Source organism: Falco cherrug, chromosome 9 (genome assembly GCF_023634085.1).
Source record: "Falco cherrug isolate bFalChe1 chromosome 9, bFalChe1.pri, whole genome shotgun sequence".
NCBI classification, from domain to species: domain Eukaryota; kingdom Metazoa; phylum Chordata; class Aves; order Falconiformes; family Falconidae; genus Falco; species Falco cherrug.
In genome coordinates this window covers 50672209-50696928 of record NC_073705.1, presented here as the reverse complement: position 1 = coordinate 50696928, position 24720 = coordinate 50672209, and the positions used below count along the sequence as shown (strand labels likewise).

At 38.7% G+C, this 24720-nt stretch overlaps 1 protein-coding gene across 5 annotated transcripts in view; it reads left to right on the top strand.

Annotated features, from left to right (window-relative positions):
- KAT6B (lysine acetyltransferase 6B) overlaps nucleotides 1-24720 on the top strand; it is a 118262-nt gene that overhangs the window by 8593 nt on the left and 84949 nt on the right. The window lies entirely within an intron of this gene.

Here is a 24720-nt window from a genome sequence, read left to right as displayed (position 1 = left end):
TTATTCTTGTTTATTTATTTATCTAATGCAAAACCAGTGATTCTTCTTGTTCTTTATTTACCTGTGTAAATATGTATCAGTGAGGATGCATACCAAAGATCCATGCAGAATCTGTTCTGGTAAAGGAAGTTTACTTAGCTCCCTATGTCCCGCCACTCTGTGTTGGATAGTTTGCTCTTTGGATTTTCTGTAGATAAACAGAGCAGCAGGGAAGAGCACAGCTATATGTGCTCCTCTAGGTGTGAGATTGTTGTGTCTTGCCTGGCAGACTGATGTTGCTGAAATCTTCAGCGTGATCTTGTTGTGGCCTTTTACCTTCATTTTACGCCTGAACATACTAATTTTCTTGCAGTTTGAACACTTTTGAACATTTAAAACTGTTAGACTTATTTTTAAAGACAGTTATGTGTAGATACGTAATTTCAAACTACATTTAATAGGAACTGGAGTTAATGTAATATTCTAGGAGTACAAGTGAAGGTGTCAGACTGACAAATTGATCTAAACTGCAGAATCTTCCTCCTGTTTCAGTTTGGTTGGAGTTCCCACATGGGTTTTTTTTTTACTAGTGGGCCTTGTTTCCAGGTTAATTATTCACAGGGTTTAAGCCTTGAGGGAGAAGGGGGTGTCAATTAGTGTGTTGTTTATGAAAGGGTAGTGTCAAAGACATGTCTGTAGGCTTTCTTTGATCATTCCCCACTTAGTATGGGGAAGTGTGTTTTGAATTTTCAGTGTACTTGGGGGTGGAGGTGGGGAAGCAGGGAAGCTACCTGTTCTACTTGAATTGGGTTACTTGGAATATTTTTAAGTTGGTGGTTTGTTTTTAATCTTTTTTTTTTTTTTTTCCCCCTCCTGTTTTTTATTCAATTCCCAGTGCTAAAGTTTGGTGGCAGTTCTTTGGCATGGGATAACCCAGACAACTTTGCAATTGTTGGGTTGGCATTAATGTCTCCTACTACAAACTGCAGGATGGTTTTCAATCGCCTTTTTTCCTTCAGCTGATTGTAAGGTGCTGGAGGGTGCAGAGTAGAAAGTGCTTGTGTTAGAAATACTTAGTGAAGTCAACATGAACAATTGTTTGTGGAACTCTTAGAGGTGATGCTACAAATGGTGGTAGCTGTAGGTTGATTTTTGTGAGCTTCTCTAAATGTAAGTTAAATATGATTGCTTTTATGCGTGGATATTTATTTCTGTCAAGTTGGACTTCTTGGGTATTTGAAAGATGCATGGAGCTTCACACTCAATCAGAATGGAATTCATAAGCGTTGCTTGCTGTGCGATTACTGCTGTAGCCGTTCACTAAAGATTTAAATACTTGTAGCAATAAAGCTGTATAAGTACTTTCAGGGATTCTTCTGTGATTCTGATACTCTAGTGACATGAATAAATTGAAGGCTGGAGGACTGAGCAACCAAAATAGTTTAGTATTGTGATGCTTCTTGTGAATTTTGTGGAAACAAAAATCTTGCTTGTTAGGCTACCTACTGGGACTGGCATCCATAGCAAGGAATGTTAGTTGGGTCACGGTACTGGAAAAGCCGTTACTGCTATACTAAAACACTGGTATAAGGATAAATCTGTCTTTTAGAAGTTAGCCAAACAAATCTGTTCTCTAGCAAGTGCTTTGGCAAGAGATAAGCTTTCATTTGGGTGCCTTAAAATTAGCAATGTGACTTGCGTGTTTTAAAAACTGTTGGACGTACACGTTTTTCCTGACGAATAGTTTTGATGTGAGGCTGGCAGATCACTAGGAGCATGTCAGGGTAGCACGCTGCTTAGTTGTGGTGCAGGTATCTGAGCAAATATATAGAGACTTGGTTTAAACATGGGATTTTTGCTGGCCTTCAAGCTGTATAGCTTTAAATAAACTTTGAGGATAGTTCTGAAAGTAACTGTACATATTGTGTCTATTATTGGGATGTGACTGCCTGTTTGTTTGAAATTAATGGTAATTCATGAAGAACAGCGACACTGAAGGAAAACTGTTAGGCTGTTTTTACTAGAAGTATTTAAGTGGCAGTGTGGGGCATGTCAAGACTTTAATACTGTATTTTATACAATAAAATGTAGCCAACTGGCATGTCACAGGAATGGCCATTCTTTGAAGGAACTGGTGTATTTTAAAGTTTCTTTGGCTGTTTATATAGCTAGCACAAGTAAGAGCTGCTTTTCTTGTTTGGGTGGATCTTTTTGTTTATTTGGAGGTTTTTTTGTTTTTAATTACTAGAAATGAAGTTCAAGTATCTCTTCTGTTGACTTTTCTTGAGGAGAAAGAACAGGAGGATGTGCAGAAATCTGTTTAGATGACTGCGGAAGTTTGAGTAATTTTGACTTTTTAATGCATAATTAACATCTCATCAAGATTAGACAGTTGAAAGATTCAGTGCATCAGAAGCGCATCAGAGCTCTCTCTTTGGCAGTCTGAACTTTCACACTTACAGTACCAAACACAGACTCTGAACATTTCTTTCCAAGTCAGTAGAAGGTGACAAGAAGAGATATAGTACTGCCAGTGTGTGTGTGTTTGTGGCTGGTTTGGTTTTGGGGTGTTTTGTGTGTGTGTTCTTAGGTGTTTTCCCTCTCCACGCCGCCGCCTTCTCCCCCACCTCCGCCAAGGCATCAGAGTGTCTAGTACACTGAGAGGGTAGCTACTATTACAGTGCAGTACCACTGAAGTTAAGTTTCACTGTCGTGGAGCCTTGACTATGTTACAGGGGTGTTTGTTGAGTGCTTTGCGTTTGATGAAATACTTAGGTGGAACAGGGAGCTGGAAGTGCTAAATTTTCCTCTTGGTGATGATGTCACGGAGCTGTTTTTTTTGTCTTTGTGTTAACTGGGTGATCCAATGGTACTAGGTATAGTCCTCTTGTTTCATTAGATGTAGAAATAGCTGCAGTTAGTTACAGCAATATAACAAGCAAGTTACAGCTTGTGTTGCCGTGTTACCTCCTATTATCCCTAGCCCTGGAAGGAAGCATTTGTGCAAAAATGATAAGTTTCCTTCAAGTGTTATAGGACTCTTCTGAATTTGGGCAAAGGTGTGTCAACTGCAAGTTACAGGAAGAGTAAGTATACAGCACAGCTGTTGAAATCTTCTCTTCCTCCACCCCTTTGCGCTCCCTAGTGTGTGGAGCTTTGCTCGTTCACTTCTGTATGAAGAGGTGCCAGCACAAGGCTCATAGGAAGGACAGATTCCATTGGAAAGTCAGTAGCTGTCATCAGCTGTACGGTGTCTAGGCCGTACATCATATAAAGCGTAGGGAGTATTATAAATTGCATTTCAAAAGGACATCTCAATTATCCTAAATATTCTGGTGATTACATTAAGGTAGATACTTACCTGATGTGTACAGGTAACTTGAAATCGAAGCACTTCAAGACATGCCTGTTCTAAAGTGTTAAATCCATGTGTTAAAGGACTAGTCTCCAGCCAGACACGGAGTTGCCTTAACAATGAAGGGGGAAACAAAAAACAGCGGTGTCCTTAAGGATGAAGGCTTGTAATCTTTTTTCTTTCCTGCAAATAAAAACCAAAACCCATATGTACAAGAAAGCAGAAGAAAGAAGGAAATTTGTTGCTCAGTGGTTTGGTTTTGTGCACTTCACTATATTGCGCTGCATAGTTAGTTTTAACAATTTAACTGCTCTTATGTGTTCTTCCTTATGTTCAGTGTCTTACATAGATATCTTCTCTCTTGAGCTTCACACCTTCTCTCACCCAGCATCTTCTGAAAAGGGCTGTATGAGTCTGTTAATCAGAAAATGCAGTGTAAAAACTGGTAGCATAGGGAAGGGTGTGAACAGCAAGGAAAATCAACCTGAACATGTTGAGTGATACTTAGCTTTTTGATAAGCTTTGATACATTAAAATAGGCTTCTGGAAGTGCAGCAGTAAAGTGATACTTAAAAGTTACGGTTAGTCTTTAAATGGGTGTTTAATTTGTCTTTAATGGTGTCAGTTGTAGAATGGCAATGTTGGTGATGTTTTCTGCATGCCTTGGGTGCACATGTGCACTGTGGTGTTCCTTGTTTTACTTGTCACTTGTACCAGCACTGGGAAGGTTCTGCAGTTTGGGAACTGCATGAAACCTGCTAGGTCTTAGGAGTTAGCCATGTCCTGAACACAAATGCCATGTGACTGTAAACCCAAAGAAGCAGATGTTTGTAGGCTGTAGACGGCTCTTTATTTACTTATTTTTTAAAAAGATAAATTAAAAGGATAAATCCAGCTTTAAAAGGTGATGACGCAGCGGCCATTGTCATGGCTGTGGGAATGTGTAGTGTATCTTGGTAGTTACATCTTTGCTATGTTCAGAATAATTACTACTTAAAGTGTACTTCGAAGGATGCAGTGCAAATGGATGTGATTTGATCCATGCAACATTTTCTTGGTTTTCCTGAATGCTCTCATGAACAGCTCAGCAACTGTATTAATAGTTGTTTCCATCTGATTCTTGGCATGAAAATTTTTATTAATCCCCCTTTCACTTTCAGTTTGTCTTTCTAAGCTGACTTTCATGCAAAACCAAACTTGTTTTATTAATTTTTCATACTCTGAACTCCTATCTAATTTTGTTTTCACTGGCCTACGTACATTTAGCTCTTAAAAGTGTAACTTGGCATGAGTTGAGTTTCAGTTTTCTGGTATGTAGCTTGTGCCAGTGCAGACACTGGGTGTTCCTCCTTCTGTCTTTCAGGCAAAGGGCCAATCTATAGAGAATTGCTTTTTTGGCATCCAGGCTCCTCCCCTGCTCAGTTTTTCAGCTTCCTGCCTTCCTGTGGGTAGGCAACAAGAGACTGTTGGCTGATAATTCTTTGCTTGCTCTACCTTGTTCCCTCTGGTCTCTAGACTTTCCACTGAGCAGAAACAGAGAAGTCAGGCAGAAAGGAAGTGCTACACGGTGTATCTTACTGTTTTACATGGAAGGGAATATTCATAATGCCTAATTTTGGAGCTGGCTTTATGTGGAGTCTGTGCTCCTAAGGGTGAGTCTGAGCACCGAAATGCAGTGATAGGTAAGTTTCTGTAAGTGTCTGCACTGCTACAGTTGAAGAGACTGTAGACAGGGGTATGCAGAAAGAAGAATGAAATCTAGGTTTGAGCTTTGTCAACTCATAAAATACTGTTGTCTTTAGAGACAGCTATTGTTTTTTCCTTCATAACATCTTCATGGTGACAAAAGACTGAGGAATGTTAGCATTACTTGACAAATGGTAACTCTCTTGTTTGTGCTCCACACAATCTTGGTTCTCAAGATACCTTTATTTCCTTGGAAGGGTGACCCACATCTCTATGTGTGTAGCTCTTGGCCCATGAAGTTCTGGGATCATTGCTAGATGCTGCTGTTCTGTCTCATTTCTCTGCTGTCCCTGTAGCTTCTGAAATGCTGAAAGTACCAACTCGATGTATAAGCAAACTGAGCACTTGGAAATGGATCCTATTCACAGTTGAGATACTGGAGCTTACCAGAAATTCAAGAATGACTTACACTATCTTCTGAGCATTTAAAAGTGAAGTGGAAGACTCTTGTCATCCCATATTGTGGAGAAGCAGTTCATACCATTGTAGATAGATTTATCAAGCTTTGCGGGCTTTTTTTGTATTCTATGATTCAGCATGTTAGGGTCAAACCAAGAAGCATGCTTGTAGAAGTTTTCTTGAATTGTATGGGGGGAGGAAGATTAAAAACTTCCATTTTCTGAGTTAGATTGGTTTGCTCCTTTGTAACGTGGGGCGGGGGGGAGAAGTTAAGTTCCAATTTCTGATGTCACTGACTTTGTTTCTGCAAACAGGTCATTGGTTTGCTGTTTCTTAGAGATCCATCAGGGAAGACCCTACTCATCCTTTTTTCCCCAAGCCAGATATATTGGAACACAGTTCTGCATGATGTACTTGTGATTCTTGTTTACTTCAAGGAGTAATTCCAAACACTACCCTATGAGCTATTAAATCCTAAGGCTTGCTCAAATTTGATTCTTTTGGTAGTTTCTCTTTAGAATTAATTGATGTGATGTACTGTGATGAGTCCTACATTGAAACTGACAGCAAGGAGTTAAAAGAAATTCTGTGTAGTTCCAGCAGTTATGTTTGTGTTAGTTCATCTGTGCGATTTTCTGTAAACTCTTCTGTCTTGTCTTCGAGTGATGTTTGATTCCTAAACTACAGTTAGAGGTTTTACTCTTCACGTTTTTCCTCAAAGGTTAATGGATTTTAACTAATCAGTACATGGATATCGCCTTTGTGAAGATTACTTCTAGAATATAGAAATACCAGAAGTCTGCCTTATATTTAAGGAGAGCTACCTTGCATATTTTCTCAGTGCTGTATCCTTACCTGTCTTAAGTGTCTTTCCTCTTCTATATTCAGTAATAATGATAGTCTTGACTCTTGGGTGTGTTTTTTCTGTGGCAGTTGAAATGTGGTAACAACTCGATATTGTTTCTTGTTGTTGCAGGAATTTTGTTATAAAACAAGTGATGAAAAACCTTGATAACTTGCAGTTGAGGTTGTCTGCTATTGTTTAACAGATGATTTTATTATTTATTTCCCCCCCCCCCCCCCCCCCCCCAAATCAGGACAGTGAGAAAAATCCGCAGGTACAGCTCAACCATAGTTTTCCAGTTCGGTGGTTGGAAATGGCGAAAGACTATCACTTCTGAAAGAATTTCAAGTTGGCATTGAGAAAAGAATGACTCAATTGGTGTAAAAGTTGTCTTTAAAACTTTGCATTCATTTATGGTCCTATTAGCTACTTCTTTCAATGGGCAACTCTCTTCCCTGTATTCAGGACTATATTTGCCTGGGCATAAGGACAGTCCCGTAGTTCCTATGACTGTGAGGACCTGTTTCACGTCAGGACTGTAGGCCTGGAACCAAATGCAGGAAGTTGCTGTAGTGTGCTGGAAGAACACTATTAGGGCTCAGATTGTGGCTGTAGAATTCTGAGGATGACTCGCATCAAGTGCCACTTAAATCAGGCACCACTTAGCTGACAGATCCATTGCTGTCCTTTGTGGTTACCTGATAAGAGACAAACCAAGTCCCAAAATAGTATGATTTCCTTTGGTTGCAAAATTACTTGTGTGTGTGTGTGTGTGTGTTGTTTTTCCCTGTCTGCTTAGATCCCCCCTCATTGGGGGAAATTATAACTGGTGTCACTTAGGTTTTTCCATGTTGCTTGTGGTTTTTTTTTTTCTCTTCAGATTCTTGCAGAAGAGCTTAAAATCTGAAATTTGCAGGCACAGGCAGCCTTCTTACGATACAAATGGTGTGAACTGTTAAAAGAAATGTCTGTGTAGGCAACTCGAGAGCTGCTGCATTTAGTTCTAGGTTTGTGCAGATTGTGACTTCAGGTTGCATGGTAGAGATGTTATATAAGGGAAGAGTCCTTGTGGGGAGGGAAACTGCAGGGTTGTAAATTGTCAGCTCCTGTGTCTTGTCTCTGCAGTGACAGATAGCCATGCACAGGGATTTCTGTTTTCTGAAGTGTTTGGCAGTAGAAGGGACAGTGTCCTATTTATTTCTGTAGTGGTTGTGGTGGTACAGCCCATCAGTTACTAGCTAATGCAGTGCTAGGTGGAGTAGGCTTGAGACCTCTGTTTTTAATTACAAGCAGGACTCTGGCACAGGAGAAAAGCTGTGGATGATCTCAGCAAAGTTGTCTGGGAGGCACAGCTGATGTTTCCTCATCCAGGAAGAATCCTTAGTAGAAGTGGGGGCTAGCATAAGGTGTGATAAGTTTGCCACACATTTTCCACATGCTCTCCAGCATTTCATTTTATCACCTCTGGTGTTTTGAAGTTGGCTTCAGTTTCACAGCTCTTTTTCACCATTTAAAAAAAAATAAATTACTGACTAGCTTTAGGAATTAATTTTGATGTAATGTCCATGTATCCTTGGCAACATTAACTAGCAGTGTTTGCATTTGGCTCAATAAGAGACAAATGTCAGTGGCACCTGTGTTTTAGACATTGAGTACACATAGTTCTTAACTAACGAATAAGTAGTTACAAGAAAGGAGTAGTCAAAGTTATAATAAATGTGTAAAATGATTTTTTTTTTTTTTTTGTCTCTGCATGGGACTGCTGTAGTAAAGGAGCTCTTTCAGCACTCTCTATTGGGTGATTATAGTGAAAATAGGGACTGCTATTTCTCAGGTGGCAAAAGGATGAGAGCTAACTGACACAAATTGCAGCAAGGGAAATTACAGATCAGGGGTCCTCAAACTACAGCCCCCAGGCTGGATACGGCCCCCCAGGGTCCTCAATCCGGCCCCCGGTATTTACAGACACCCCCACCCCCCGCCGGGGGTTTGGGGGGGAAACCAAGCAGCCACAGATGGCTGCCTGCCACTTAATCAGCGCACCGGCCCCCTGGTTAAAAAGTTTGAGGACCCCTGTTCCAGATAGATGAAGGAGAAAATCCTTTATAGTGAGGATGGAGAGACATGGAACAGGGGCTTGAAGTGGCTGTGAAATCTCCATCCTCAGAGGTGGTCAGAGCTTGACTAGGCCAGGTCCTGAACAACCTGAGGGAAAGTCTGAGTCTGGTCTTGCTTTCAGTGGTAGGTCAGGGTACATGCTGCAGAGGTCTCAGCCCACCTAGAGTATTCTATTTAAACACGAAGGTTTGTCTGCTTCTTCTAATAGTTGGCCAGTAAAACAGAAAGTATAGGTTTTTTATGCAAGACACTAAAGGCAAAGACTTGCAGATAGCTGCATCAAATAATGTAAGCTAAAGGAGTTTTAAGAGGGATGGAAGCTTTAACTGAGGAAACCATTGCTGGAAAAATCAGTGTGGTTTATTTTTGGGTTTTGTTGTTAAAGTTTCTTTCATAAGTGCATTTTGTGTGTGTTGCTGTAAAAATAGTGAGCATCCTGGTTTCTGCTTTCTTGGGACTCCCTGAAATCTGGAAAAAATAAGAACTTAGTCACTGGACTATTAGATTGATATACCAGACCCAGAAGACTGGGTCTGAAGCTTGCTAGGCTGCATTTAAGTTTAACCATTATGTTGCGTGGATACCTTACCTGCTAAAGCTTGGGGAACTGTTGTCCTTAATATTCATCTGTAAAAACGTGAGTAAGGCCTATGTTGCAAGTGCTGTGGAATTCTCTGAAGTGCTTAGGACTGGTGGATAACGGGGAGTAGTTAACAAGGGGTTTATACAAAAATACGGTTAAAAGGTGATGAAAAAGGCAGTGTTTGAGCCTAAATTTCTTGGGACCAAAGTAACCTCTGTTACAGTCACTGAACTTAATAGTAGTTAGTTAAGAAGTTCTATGCTTATAAAGGCTGCTGTATCTCTCCTTTCTGTTCCAAATTTAAAAGATACTCAGCTTTCATTTTCTGCTTCTTCTCTTTTGTCCTCTGAACACTTAATATACCTGCTGTAGAAGTCAGGCTAACAAGAATGTGTTACTGGTAGAGGAAAAGGACAGTGTACTGACTTCTGCGAGTAAGTATTTGGTCATTAGTCAGTTTAGAAATCTTTACATGGGGGACTATGTAATAAACAATGGGGTTATATGTAAACATGGTATTTTCTGATCTGAATATTCTTGCTCTGCCTTGAACTGGCCAGCTCTCTTCTTTTTATGCATTTTTGGAAAGTGAATGTCACTGAAAACTTAAAGCTGTTTTACATATTAATGTTGCTTTAATATTGGAAAAATGTACAGCAAACCCAATTTCTATTTATTTTGACATGTTTGGCACACATTCTGCTGATTTAGCAAAGCAAGCTTTTATTCAGATGTTGCAGATGTTTTCTGAAGGTCAAAAAATTAGAGATAAATCAATAAAGAAATTACTAGAGAAAACTACTCACAGGGTAGACTGTCAGGTTAGGTACGTGCATACAGAATCGTCTGTTACTGTATTTGTGTATGCGTATGTTTAACTACATGGAAAAAGTATCGGAGCTCACACTGTCAAATTCCTCTTGTTGAGTTCCCTGACATGCTTGACTGCCATACTCTTGAGGAAGGAAATTATTGGTACTTATGTCTTTTAATGGTTCTGGGTGTTCTTGAAACAAATTTTCAACTACTACATTTGTAAAGGTGACAGGTGCCATTATAGTCGAGCAATTCCTACTCATTACATCTATGCCTTTAACTTTACTCTCTTGTGATTAAAAGTTGAAGATATTTTACCCTGGATAAAACTTGTAATGCAGTAGCTGTTTAATAAATAAAAGTCCTGGCTTTAGCTAGTCCTTCTGCTTCATATTCATTGAAATCTATTGAAGAACTAGGAATCTGAAAACATGAGTTCTGTTGTGGGCTTTGCCATTTGGCATTTATGTGGCAATGGGCAGTTTTCACTTTAAGCATTTGTGCATGGTGTTTAAAAACCAGTGAGTAGCTGCTCATCTTGCAAGCATATTTTCAGCTTTTCAGTAGTTTCAGAAGTTTTTTCTGATCTGAACGTGAGATGAATGATGGTAGGAGTCTTTTATTTTGAATAATAAGCCACTAGAGGAATCTCCCCCTATACCACTCTAAATTCAAGATGGTACCTCAATTCTGTCTGTGAAATTGAGCACATAAATGTGGCTGCTATTTAACCCAGGATTGACAGGTTTTGATTTATGCCTCCTAGAAGATACTAGACATGGGAGAAGGGTGTACTGGAATTTGTTTGGTACCTCTTTCTCATAGATATCTTTGCCTTCTTTGGAAATGTTTTCAACAGGTTCGTGAGGCACTTTCAGCCTGTATGGAAAAGGTTTTGATAATTTTCAAAGTCAGACTAGAAAAGAAATAGATTTTTTTTTTTAATGTTAATAAAACTGCTGGAGTTGACTTTAATTGAGAAAATGACTTTGACAGCTGGCAGCTCTGCTCTGCCCAAGGAGAGGAAAAAAAGAAAAAAAAAAAAGGTGGATGTCCAGGCTTTACTGTGTGAACATGCCATATTCAGTTTTCTGTATGTAGTTCTAAAAACTGCCCATAGTCTGCTAACATAAAATCTAATTATTTATGTTGCTGCTTTGACAATATTGTGTTTGGATACAGTTTGAAGAGACCTCTGAAAGATTTGGTTTCTAGGGAAGAGCTACTACTACAGCTGAGGACAAGCTTTTTCCCCTTTCCTGACTTCTGTCTTGTTGTAAAATTCTGATTTGCTTCATATTTTGCTATTGCAAGTCAGTTTTGCTAAAACAAGTTAATTTCTAGTTTTCTATAGACATTTTATATGGAATTTAATTGTAAAGCTTGATGCCTTAAAATTTTTTATTTTAACATAAGAGTCGGTTAAGACATTAAAATTTTGGTGTTATTAATTGGAAGAGAGAACAGAAGCAACTCTCACCCCTTTGTAGCAGGGAAGGGAATCCTAAAATAGTTTAGGTAGCTAAAGTGGTTTTAAATTTTAATCTCTTATTTTGCTTTTCCTCTCAAAAATACTTTGTTTTTAGCAGACTTGTGCCCTACCTTTCAATTTATGACGACAGCCTTAATAGCAATTTTTTCCCTCTCCCCACAACATATGTATTTTGTTTACTTCACTGTTAACTGATACATTGCAAGGCCAGCAGCTTTAAGGTTAGCTTTTGTCTTTTATGTGCACAGCTATAATGGCTCCCATTGTTACTGCTTTCTTAAGCCATGACAACTGGACTTCTTTATTTTCTTTTTTTTTTTTAAGTATGTATTTAATAGATTTTGCTAATTAGAGTAGACATCTGTTTGGAGATCAGTAGCAATCAAAATCATTTTTGAAGAAGAAATTGTTGGCTCATGATGCATCTGAAATATTTCTGGAAGTTCAGCTTCTTTTTAGCTGTTGCTAAGAGAGAAATTTTCATTGACATGAGGGATGTGAGGACAAGTCAGCATGCTACCAGTTGTTTTATAGGCAGTTAGCTCTGCCGCCTTGCAGATGGTTGGAAAACTCTTGGTAGTGGGTAAATGTGTGCTGATTATCTCATTGAATTAAGGTAACCTTTTGTAGTTCATTGAATTCTGCAGACCAGGCACTGAGCAGCTGCTCGACTGTTGAATTCTGGATTTAGTGAATACAAAGATTATGCTAAAGGGTATTTAGTCATGTTCCAGGTACTGAGCGTTGGACCACTGCAAGAAATTTTTTATTTAATACTACCATTGGTGTGTTAGTAATCAGGGCAATCCAGTGAGACAGTATCTTCAACGTTTTGACTAAACTATATTCTCCAACTTTGTTGCCACCACGTGCTGATTGATATTTTAAAACTTTGGAAGTAGGTTGCAAAGAACTGTTTTTTCCTCCCTCCTACTTCACTCCCTCCTACCTTTCTTGAAGTGGTGCAAAGGGAGGTAACTCTTGTTTCTGCCTGCTTTTTATATTAGTTTTGGGTTGTGTTTTGTTACGGTGTGGTGGAGTGTTTTTGGTGTGTCTCCCCCCACCCTGGCAAGTCTGACTTAATAAGAACTCATGTGGCAAATATCACTTAAAACTAGTTCATAGTTTATTGATGAGACATGCCTCAAAAAGTTTAAGCAATCTGATGGTTGTAAAGTTCATAAATACATCTGTTAATCTATGTTTGGTTTACACTTGTGAGTGTGCAACTCATCTGTTGGGGGGTGGGTGGCTGTGTATAAACACCTAGTTAAAACTTGTTTGTGAACTTGTTTCCCTGCCCTTTTGAAAACAAATTAGTAGGCAGAATTAGGGTTTTAATTAGTTTGCTTTTATTAAAGACTGTTTTGAGGATTAAAGCGAAATACTTAGGTTTTGGAACAATTTTGGAAAGGGATTGAGGAAGGAATTGAAGCATTCCCCAGGTTAAGCTTTAATTATATGGACTGCAGAAGGAGAAAACACTTCTGTAGGCAGTGTTTACAGACTTTGGGGTGGGGGAAACAGTTAAGGCCTTCAGATCTGTATAGTTTTGTCCAAGATAATTCTGTTTTGTAAGTATCCAAAAAGTGGGTGTGGTTTTTTTGAGAATAATTCTATTGCTTTGGAAATACAGTGGTTAAAATATAACAAGAATAAGGTATTGTTATAGCAGCTGTACCTAAGGGGGTATACTTATAAACTGCGCTGTACAGAAGGGGGTAATACACTCTGTTCTGTTACTCTGTAGTAATGGATTGAGGACTTAAAGGGTTTGCTGGAGAGCTGCTTTCTCAAGGCACTGTGGCCCTGTCAGCAAGTTTTAGAAATAACTCTGAAGTAGCTGTGTGTGGTGCTTACAGTACCTCTTTTCCAGGGTAAGAGGTAAAGAGGAGAGGGCTCAGAGTTTTAGGGTCTGTGTTTAAGGGTCACGGTCTAATGTACCTTAGAGGAGAAGATGTTTCTAGTATTCAGTTGACGTTCATCTTCCCTGAGCTGCATCGTTCTTTGACTTCATTCTTGAAAGCATGGTCGTTTTTTTCTATGAAGTATGTAATGCTTTAATGGGTTCTTAAGCTTCCCCTCAACCCAGATCATACATGCTGATTTGACTTCTGCCAATAAATAGTTGCCCATCTTCCATGCAGTTTCTAGGGGTGTTGTTGGGCTGTTTCTGTTGAAACTACTTTGTTCAAAAACTAGAAAGTCTTATTTTGATGCCAGGATTACAATGAAAAAGCTGACTAAAAAATCAGTATTTGAAATACGGAATTCAGAAATGAATCTTTTTTTAGGCTGAATGATTTATATTTGTTAAATAAAACTGTAATAAGATGGGCATATGATAATCTGAAGAAATCTTTGCAGGAAGCCTGGGAGCTGAAATGTTTTCCCTGCTGTAAAAATGCCACAGTCATAGGATATCTCTTGGGAATTAGAGAAAAAAGGAAGCGGCTTCATATTGGTTTGATTACCCCCAATATATGTTTGCCCTTATAATCAAATTGGTTTCCATTTCTGAATACATTGTTAACGCTTAGAAGGAATATATTCCATCATCAATGCTTGAGATAGCTTCTCAGACTGAGGAAGTCGCTCTTCTCTTGTACATAATGGAATTCTTTATAGATCCTTCCCCATCCCACCCCCTTCTAGTTTACTGAAATCTTGCCATCTAATTCCAGTACATTTCCAAGAATTCCCCTCCATTTCTGTTAAGTATCTGACAGGCTTCTTTTGTGACCTCGTTCATGTTATGGAAGTTAATCATGTTCATAGGGTATAAAAATCTGAGGTACGGTCATAGAGAAATAGCTTTAAAAAGTGGTCTGCTTAGCATCTATCTGATTTGTCCCAATGTTAGAACTAACTATTGCTTAATAGTATATGTGAAAATCAAGCCGTTCATTTGTTAGCAACCTTTCCTAGAATATAGTGGGTGACTAGGGTGGATTGATTAGTAATGGCTTCTTCAGGCAAACCAGACCAAAATATAATAGCTCCTGCAGTGGTATCTTTTAGTTGTGAGGGAGTGTGGCCTCTTTGGGGGCAAGGATGAAGATGTGCAGGCTGCGTGATAGCTTCAAAAGTACCAGCTTCTAGTATCGGAGCTCAAAATGACAGCTTATGGCGCAGCCTTGGGTACAGCACTGTTGTTTCTTGCTGGTGCTATAATGTGGCCAAAAATAGAACAGATAAGTATTGGGCAAACCTGTGTTAGAATTTAGGAAGTTTTTACTTGGTTGTGTAATCTAGCGGTCACGTTCACCTCCGGTCTTTTTCAGTCTTGTAGTAAAGGATACTTTGGAGTAGTAGGCACCTTTTTACCAAAGTATTGAAAAATGCTGCAGTTGGAGAAAGAAACCGACTTTAATATTAAATTTGAAAAGTTTACTTGGAAGGAGTTTCACCAGGAGGAGGTATTACAGGGAGTATTGCATATTACCTTGTTAGATCACTCTTTATTGAAAACAGGCTGTTAGACTATAAAGCCAGTAAGAGAGGGTAATTAAATTCTTAATTGTGGCTGATACTAGCTGAGGTACAAGGACATATGTTTTGGTACAAGCAAAACAGCAACAGGGAAGCACGACTTGGAACTGCATTGCAAACTAAGACAGCAGCTATTGCTTTTAAAGGGCTATATTAATCTGTCATTCTTCTGTAGCCTGTTAAGATGTTGACTTTTACATAGAAGTAAAAATACCAGTTTTGCTTTTTTAAAGTAGTATTACGAGAAAGTAATGTTTGTGGTTTATTTGCCCTTTTAACTCATTTGTATTCACAAAATGGTAATATTTAGTCAACAAAAATATTTTTCATAGTAGATCTACTGAATTCCATCACAGGTCTATTTGATACAGTTTATGCTTGCTGTCAGCACCTGTTCCTTCCATTGCTATTACCGCAGAAGACAGGTTTGGTATTTATGCTGTATGCCTGGCTTTCTGTTTCCTAGGTGCAGGATGCCAAGTATTTTTGAGGCTTTTCTGAGAGCAGCACAATCTAGAACAGATAACCCACTTAGTGAAAACAATAGCAAAATGTAGGGGGGCGTTTTGGTTTATTCTTTAAAACATGCTTTTTATGTTGACTTAGAAGGGCCTTGAAGACTTTTTTGGGGATTGTTGTTTAGCCTCATCAGTGTAGAGCTTGAGGGAAAAGCTATAGTAAATACTTGATTAGCAGGTTCCATGGAAGTACTAAGAAGCATCCTGTTACGAAAGTGGGAGGCAGTAATGTATAATCTATATAAATCTGTTCACACTCCATACAGTTTAGCTAAATTCTCAGGGTTCTTTTGCCCAAATTACCAGTTTGTATTCAGACTCCATACTTCTGAGGTGCTATGAGCATCAGTGAAAATAGTATAATGTGGGGGGTTTTGTTACTTTTGAGTCACTTTGAATGCTTCTCCTGAATGCTAATTAAGAAGTCACTAATACAAATAGCATAAGTGATAGACGAGGCCCAGATACTGTGTCAAGACGGACAGATTTCATTCTTTTTCTTCTAAATTTGTGGCTACTTCAGAAACTTCAAGCTGAGCAGTGTTCATTTCTTCATGCAGCTGTTTCTGAACTTTGCCCATGAGGGGACCTTAACTGATAAGATCTTAGCATGGGTTTTGTGGTTTCACTGCTCATAATTAGGGGAAGGAAAAAGCCAACTATGATGTGAGTTTACCATTGTGGTATAGGACACACTATAGTTCATGCTGTTTCCTGTCATGTCATAATCTTTATTAGGTTCTTTTATGGAGTTAAATATTTTAATATTTAGCTTAATAATTTTGGGAAATGGGAAACATACGTGGTAAGTGTTGGACTGTACATCTGCTGAAGGAGGAAAAAAATATTTTTCTCGCCTTTCTATTTCATCAAGACTATCTTCTCCCACCCACCTACCTGCCCGCCACTGTCAGTTTACACAGCTTAGGGGGGGGAAAAAAAAAGCTGGCCTGAGGCCCTGACTACAATGTATGTATTTCTTGTCTAGAGTAGAACTGACTAGAAAATGCAGGCTCAAGGCGGTGCTTAAGTTTCCAAAGCTTTGGGAAGGGACTGATGAGTCTTGTCTATGGTATTTTGTGCTGCGGGGTCTGCAGCAGTAGTATCACAGGTGAAACTTTAGAATAGGGTTATCTTGTGTTATTTTATATTATGTTATATTAATCCAGTTATTACTGGATTAAATTGTGACTAAGTTAAATAGTTAATCCATTATAGTAGAATCAAAAGGCCAGATGGATGCAGTGAAGATACCAGGTGGGTGTGTGTGTTTGTGGTTTTTTGGGGTATTTGTTAAGGGCCTAATGCTTTATTATTCTGATTTAAGAGAGAAGATTCTGTCTTGAGAGGTGTCAAGCAAGTATTTTGTTTGAGGATGCAAAGGTTTTTGCCTAGAGTATAGCAGAGAGCTGATCTGCCAGCAAATAAAAAAGATGGAATTTTGTTAATAGAACATTACTCAGAATTGAGTAGCCTGATCTGTCCTGCAGAAGCACTTCTGTAGAACTGTAGTTTTTTCTGTTTAACGTCTGAAATTATTTACTTGATTTAAGAAGATCCTAACTCATTTCCAGAATGTAACAAGTTATAAAGTAATATCTCTTTATAGAGTACCAAGCTGTTATCGTCAGCTTTATCCATATATAATCCTAACTAATGAATGCTGGTTAAATACTTGGAATTCATTTTGTGGTCACTGATTACAGGCATCTGAAGACTAGCCTCCCTAGCTGCTGTATCCATGTCTGAAGATTGAATTTCTCTTCAGGTTGTCTTGTTTGAATCTCTGTCTTGAAAAAAAGACCCCAAATCTCTTTAGTGGAGTGCTAAAAACTTCCTGGTTTGTGCCTAATGTTCTACCACAAAGGTAATTTTCTTTCTCAAATTAGACCATGCTGCAACTGTAATGCCATATAATAAAAATACTGTTCTTCTGAGACTTTGCTGCAGGTTTGCTTTTTTTGTTGGTTTTTTGTTTTGTTTTAGGAGATTAACACAAATGTGTCATAATTAATACATCAATAAATGATAAAATCATTTATGTTCAATGATGAAACATTGGGCCAGAAGAAAAAGGTGCTTGGCTACAGAGCTCAGTTATATCATGTGGCCATGCTGTAGAACTGGGTGAGGTGTTTGCCTTGATTTTGAAGACTTGCCAAATTTGTTCAGTACAGATTTTTATGTGCAAGATCCGTAGTGACTTTTAAGTATCGCCATTCTTTTATGGGGTGAAAACCCAAAGTATCTTTAATGGTGTAAAACAGGAATGCCAATCAAAACTTAAGTGTGGTGTACAGGTTTTGAGGTGGAATCTTCCCTCCTCTCTTTTTTTCCTTTCCCCATGGATTATATAGCTTAATTTGAATGATGCTTCAGACAACGCAACCGTACCAGCAGATGCTAGAGACACCTTTTCATCTGCCATCAGTACTGATGGGCACCTACCTGTGAAAATTTCTGGAGACATTTGTCTAGAGTGTTATCCTTTCTAAAATATGTCCTCTCTGGAGGAAAATGTCCTAAATGCTGTTAGGTTTTTCTGTGCTGGCTGTGAGGGTTGACAAGTGACACGTGTTGAAAGTGCAGCAACTAAAAGGCAGAGTCTTTTGCTTCCTAACAGGAGGAAGCTTTGTTGCTTTTTGTTTGTGGTGGGTTTTTTTTGGGGGGTGGTGGTTGGGTTTTTTTGCTGTTGTCATTGTTCCTAGTAATACAAAATAAAATACTTCAGATTATCTGAAATTCTAAGCAGTCATGGAAATGTGTTATGAAAACAGTACTAACAAAACCTTAAAAGTATGCAAGAAAAAGCTGTATTATGCAGTTAGCCAGTGTTGTCCTTCAAATTACAGGTAAGATGCAGAGAAACCACAAATGGAGTGTTGTTTACTTTTCATGCAAAAAATAAGGGAGGGGTGGGGAGGTGGATACTACCTTCATATGAAAGTTTGTCTGCTGTGTGTATGCATGATAGTATACAAACTTAGATTTCAAAAAGATGCTTTCCTTGTTGCTTTGTTAGGGATGAAGGGTACTGTACAGTGCAGTTGCAGGCTGTTGAGTCCTGTCTTTTCTACTACTGCTTTCTCCTTTGATTCATTGAAGACCATTCTGTGACATTTGTTGAGGGCTAATAAGAAAGGGCTTCTTGGCTTTCAGACCTTTTATGCTAAACAAGATATGGGTATTTTTTCAGGTCTTCTGCAAAATCTTTCTCTCCGAGACCAAGAAGTAGATAAAAAATTAGATAAAAAATGTTAGGATTTCTCATGGCTATTTCAAATGAAATACTTACTGAATTGTCCATTGTCTTCCATGCCTATGCTTACAGGGGTTGCCATTTCCAGCTGTTTGGCTAGAAGAAATTCTAAGAACGTGAATTCCAGTTTTTTGCAGAAGGATTTAGGAGGATTTAGCATGTTGGTCGCTAACTGAGATTTGAGTCAGCTAGGACAAGTATCTGGATGGCGTGGCTGGACATGCCAAATTTCTATTTGCATGTCTCTTTCACTGCTGTAATCAGAAGTAAACATATTAATTTCTAGTATAGGAGGTAAGTGAATCTTGCGCTGCTTTTCAGTCTCATAAGTAATGAGTCTAATCTATTGCAGTAGAAGCTCTACCAGTCAATGAGTGTGGTACTTTAAGTAATTCTGTGGTTTAAATCTAATTACTGTACAGTGCTTTTTAAATCAAACTTTTGCTGGCTGCAGGGCAAAGCATCTTAAGCCTTGTCAAACGTAAACTGTACGTTATGTAGAATTATTTTAAGAGTGATAACTATGATCCTGTCTTGTGCAATATGTTCTGTATTTACAAGAGAAGAATTGCAGCTGTTGAAGTTGGTCAAGTATATAGGAAATAATGGGATCGACTGTACTGAGATGCCAGAAAATAGAGTGTGTAAATGAGAGCCAGACTCATTAGTCTGTGACATCATACAGTGAATGCAAGGTTTTAATGATGAACTAGGTACTAATTATGAAGCTTTTTCTATGCTACAAATGAGCTAATTTATAAACTGCCAGCACCTGAAGAAGGAAGTCTCTTAGGGCCAGAGGCTTGTGTATTATAACATATTTATTGGTTTGATAAAAGCTGTATTGCATTATCTGTGCAATTTAACCAGGAAGTATTTTTCTTGTAATTTAACTGTAAATCTCAAGAGGAGAAAACTGTAGGAGTGTGATTTTTACATTCTAGTGCTACTTAGCAGTTGCGATTCAGGAATTGATGCAAATAACTGTTATAAACAGCTTCCAGGGAAGAGATTTTTTTTTTCTTTTTTCTTCTGAGAAGTGATTTCTGTGTGCCTTGGGGTACTCTATTTTTACACATATGTTGTATTCGTACAGGAATGTACATGTATTGTATATAAATGTATTATTTGCATCATCCTCATTTATACAGTGATGTAGCAACCTTGTTGTCTTGTGAAGGCTGACAGATTTTGATTTTAAAAACAGAAAAATAGGGTACAAAATTCAGTGAGGATGGAAGGGAAAAATGACTACAGGCAATGAAAGAAAAGTGAAAGAAGGAAATGCTCTGTGTACTGTTAACTTTGTAATGGTGACATTTATCATTGAAAGCAGCTTCCTTTCTGCAGGTACTGGCAGCCATTCAGTGTTGTTGATTTTTCACTTGTCTTTTCAAGTTAGTTGAGTAACTTAGTGATAGCTGCAGCCAGCTGCAGATGCTTGGGCCAAAAGATGTAGGGTTGCTGTAACAAATGGCATGGCACCATGTCCCATTGCAATAAACCACACTTTTGTTACTGATGTGTTGATGGGCTTCTGAAATCACAAGGAAAATTGTCCTGGAATCTGTAGTGTCAGTGTGTTACTCACCAGTGAGATAGTTCTATGAGAAAGTCATGTGAGGAGTGGGAGAAGCACAGTAGGACAGCCATTCAGGTGATTATGGATTCTTCTTTTTGTCTTAATGCAAAGACCATTCCTTAAGTTCTTATCACACTTCCTTAGTGCTCATTTATGGTGTAAGTGGTGGTCAAATAACTGTGTTAGGATGTCTGTTTTTGGAGGTGGGCAAAGATCTCTAGGTGCTTGAATCCAAGTTCAAAACTCAGACCTGCAAAACTATACCAGACTAAGTCTTACGAGGGGTTAAAGGTTATGAAGACTACAAACTACTTATGTCTTTTCCTCTTTCTTTCAGTCTAATATTCATAATTTGTGAAGTTACATGTTTACCTGGAACACCTGAAGTATTCTGCTGGTTAAAGTGATAGAGAATTAGCTGATGCTGTGCAAACATCTGAGAACTTCCAGACTTGTCATTTTCTAACACCTAAGGATCCTAAGTAACAAGCTCTGATCATGAGCTTAACTGCTGCTTTTTCTTCACCTTCCAATTTAGTTTTTGCAGTAAAGTTTTGCATTTACTGAGTTCTCCTTATTGAAAAATTAAGCATTGAGATATTTTTATATTTCTTCCAGAGCTGGTCCTTGGTTTTCTGGTCCATCTTAAAGACCTTAAATTCCAAACCTAATTTCCTGCCAGAAGACTTCCTACTGCCAGCCTGGCTTGGTGATAGTGATACCAGGAAAGTTCTGAAAAAATTACTCGATAGCCGAAGTGACTATTAAGCAGGTATTTGTTTATTCAGCACTGGGTGTGGGGGAGATCGCTCCTCCTAACACGCACACCAACTGCGCACTTTACTAGGAATTTATATAGCATAAACATATTCATGGGAAGGACATACGTAGTTATAGGAGTAGAATATTTCCCGGAACACAGCTGCTCCTCCTTGGGCCTGCGTGCTCTCTGCTGGTGGTCTTTATTGAGGGCCTTAAAGATGAAGGCTCAAAGCCTTCTTCTATGTTGAACTTCTTAGCTTGTTCCTCGAAGCGTGCACAGTGTCTTCAAGGCCGTCATTCAAACCAAAAAGCAGTTCTAACCAGTATACTTGTCTTGTCTGAACTACAGCGCTAATTCCTATTGGCTATGTCTGTTCAGGCAAGGACAAGTTTATCAAGACACATAATTTCATGAATCTTCTGCTGATTTCTTGTTTCCCTCGAACTCTTTACTTTATCAGTATCAACAGCCAGAGTTCATTAGGTGTCTTCTGTGTGCCATGTTTGTAACGGTCTGATCTCTTAAGTTCCCCATAGGCAGTGCTGTTGCTGCTGACATGCAAACGGCATGGAGGAGCCAATGTCCTTTCTGTTCCAGTTACAACTACAAGGGAGATGAGTAGTAAGGGTGGAAAGGTGGTGTCTGCCTTCAGTCTGTAAAGCAGCAGCTTGCTGTTGTGTAGACTACTTTACAGATAGTTCTTGAAAACTGTGCTATAAAGTTGCAAGGATCAAGATTTATTTTTGAGGGGATTCTGCCCGCTGGGATGTTGTAGCACACCTTTGTTACTTGTGGTGTCCTGTACTTTCTCACGTAGACTAATTTCATTGCCTGCCTTGTAGTGGTAACTGGGATTGGTTTGAAAATAGCATGACTGAATTAGCTATGGATAGTAGTAGTTGTTTGTTTTGAAGAATGGGAAAACCTTTTCATAACGGCTCAGGGTGAGTGGGGTTTTTTGCTTTTTCTTAATTGCTAAGAATACTGTTGTATTTTGTGCTAGGTTATCCTTCTCTTCCTTCCCACCTAGTCTAACATGTGACTGCTATTTACAATGCAGTTGAACTGTTTCTCATATTAAGGCCCGAAATTACATGGGTGCATGTTCCTGCTTCCAAGAGGATGTGGAGGCATAAACTATGTGTAGTGAAAGCAGGGGGGATGGGACAGGACACAGCATTGTCTTGGGAAGATAAACTTACGAACTTCACCTCTTGAAATCACATCAGAGATTTAATCTAGCTGAAGAAGATGATGTGTGTGCACTTTGAGAGAATGTAAATCTTCACTGGATAAATCAGTTTACTCCTATAATCCAGGGTTTTGCTTGAGTGCCTATCTGAGAGCAAGCAGTCCCTTTGCGTGGTGTACTGCCTGCCTTGTCTCTTAAACTGGAACAGAGTAGGAAGGTAAATGTGTGTAGAAGTGATCAACATTATGCCCTTGAGTTACTGCATGCATCTTCAAGCACATATTTAGTGTTAGCTATCTCTATTGTGCCGGAGGTTTTCATACTGCATTATGCAGGTGTCGGGGCTCATGTGATAATAAAATACACAGTGACCATCGTGCCCTGTTGTGGAAGAATAGACTGGGGTAAATAAAGACTTAGAGCTGGAGACAGGCCCAGACTGCTGAACTGTTTGGTGTGTCCTGGCACCTATTTATGGAGCTGTGATTGCTACCACTTTCTGCAGAGTTACTGCTGCTTTTGAATTCATGTAAGAGAGGAGTGCTGGTATAGTTCTCTTAGCTGCGTCTGTCACTTTTGTGCAGTCAAGTGACTCTACACAAGTTTCCTCAGCCCGTGGATGTGATGTCTTCCAAAGTGGCTTTGCACAAGCCACTTGCTGCTGTTGATTTCCAAGCCAGCTAAGTCTGGGAGACACAATGCTAAACCCCATCTGTGTTAAAAAAATTAGATTCAACTCTTAAAACAGCAAGCTGGGAGGTTGTCATAACAGCCTGGCCTTCTAGAGACTTTGTTTTGGTAGTCTTGCTATTTGTCAATGTGAGTTTCTGCAGTTGGTAAGAGGAGTGTCTCTGTGCCTCAAGAAAATGTATTGAAGGCAAATAGATCGTTAATGTTGGCTTTTGCTCAGATCAAATATAAATGCCTTTATTGTATTAAGTATTAATGGTCTTGGTTGGTTTGGGTTACTTTATAATGCACAATTGTTTTAAAGGAAATGAATCGGGTTTTTTGACTTTGTTCAAATATACCAAGCTTAATGAAAGGCAGTTTGAACTGGATCAGTTTAATGAGGCCTGCTTCTATCAAATTTACTGCTTTAAACCCAACTACAAATAAAGTGAATTAGAGACCAAATTATTTCAATATAGATGTGCATTGAGCCAGAGTGTTATAATGATTAATTTCCTCAAGTGTTTAATTCCCAGTAGGTTTTTGTGTCAACAGCCAAAAAGGAATTTATTGACTTTACATTAAGCATAGTTTGGTCTAGTTGATTATATTGTTCAAGTGTAAATTAGTGGGTGGTAAGAAGACTGTATTGTATTGGAATTTTATTTTGTCTTAAGCAAATTGTCTCATGCCTTATTAACTACCAGTGCTTAAAATGCATAGTTCTGACTCTTGGAAAAAATGCTAGGGCATTCAGAAGTGTTTTTAAGTGGGTTTCTCCTCTTTGTTATGTAAGACCATCCATATTCAAGCAGTGTTTTTCCCCCTTCCCTGGCCTAAGAAAGTGCTGTTAGGGCTAAGTTTGAGTGTTTTGTGGCAAACTCACTAGCTAGGGTTTTTATTTTCTCTTGTAAGTGATAAGATGTTTAGGTTCAATTTCAGTGTGTACAAATTTACAGACCATTTTCTCATCTGGGATAAGCATAGTTTAGACACAAAACAATTCCCACTGCTTGCCTTCCAAGTCCTGTCTTGTACATCTGTTGCTCTAAATAGATGACTTTCATTTGTCTCTGTGTATTTTATGGATTGCAGTCAGGAAACATGATTTGACTAATGTCTCCTGTCTCATGCAAAGATAATGCTAGAGGAGTATCTATTTTTTGGTTGTGTTTTAAAGGGCAGCAGATGCCATGTGGAGTAGTTAATACAGTGTATTTATCATTGTCAAGAAAGTTGTATTCTCAAATGCATTCTCTTCTCCCCTACCCTAACACAGCATCAAAGTATCATTAGAAATGATAGGTGTTGAAATAGATGATCCTGATAGACCTTTTTATGTTTCAATTAAAAATTGTGATGTGCAAATTTTTTCAAAAAAGCAGATTTCTAGTTGGACATGACAGCCCTCGAGTTTGAAAAATAATTACTGTTGGATCAAACTTTGTTCCATGTCTGTTATCAAGTTATCTATCAAAGAAAATGAGATGAGTGATTAAAAGGTTCAGATCAAAGGCAACTGATTTAGCTTCACTGGAGGCTCCCATCTTTTAATTTAAAATGTATCTGTGTCTAACTGATTACCTCTCACATTTATAAAGAAATATTGACATCCTGCTAAAGTATGCAATGACCTCACTTCTAGCTGAGTTGTGTAGGTTTCACTGCAGGCACTCTGAAAGCATTGGTATTCCTGTAACCTTTTGAGGCAAGATATGTGTTTAGTGTATTAATGAGCTGGTTGAAGTGATGTACAGTAATTTCATCCTTGGGTAAAAACAGATGTGAAAGATTCTGTTTTAATATTTAATCAAGCTCAAAGCCTCTGTTGGCTTGTTTAAGTTGACCTGACAGCATTATACCTGGAAACGCTTTGAATTAAACCCTGAGTGCTTGACCTTGTTCAAACA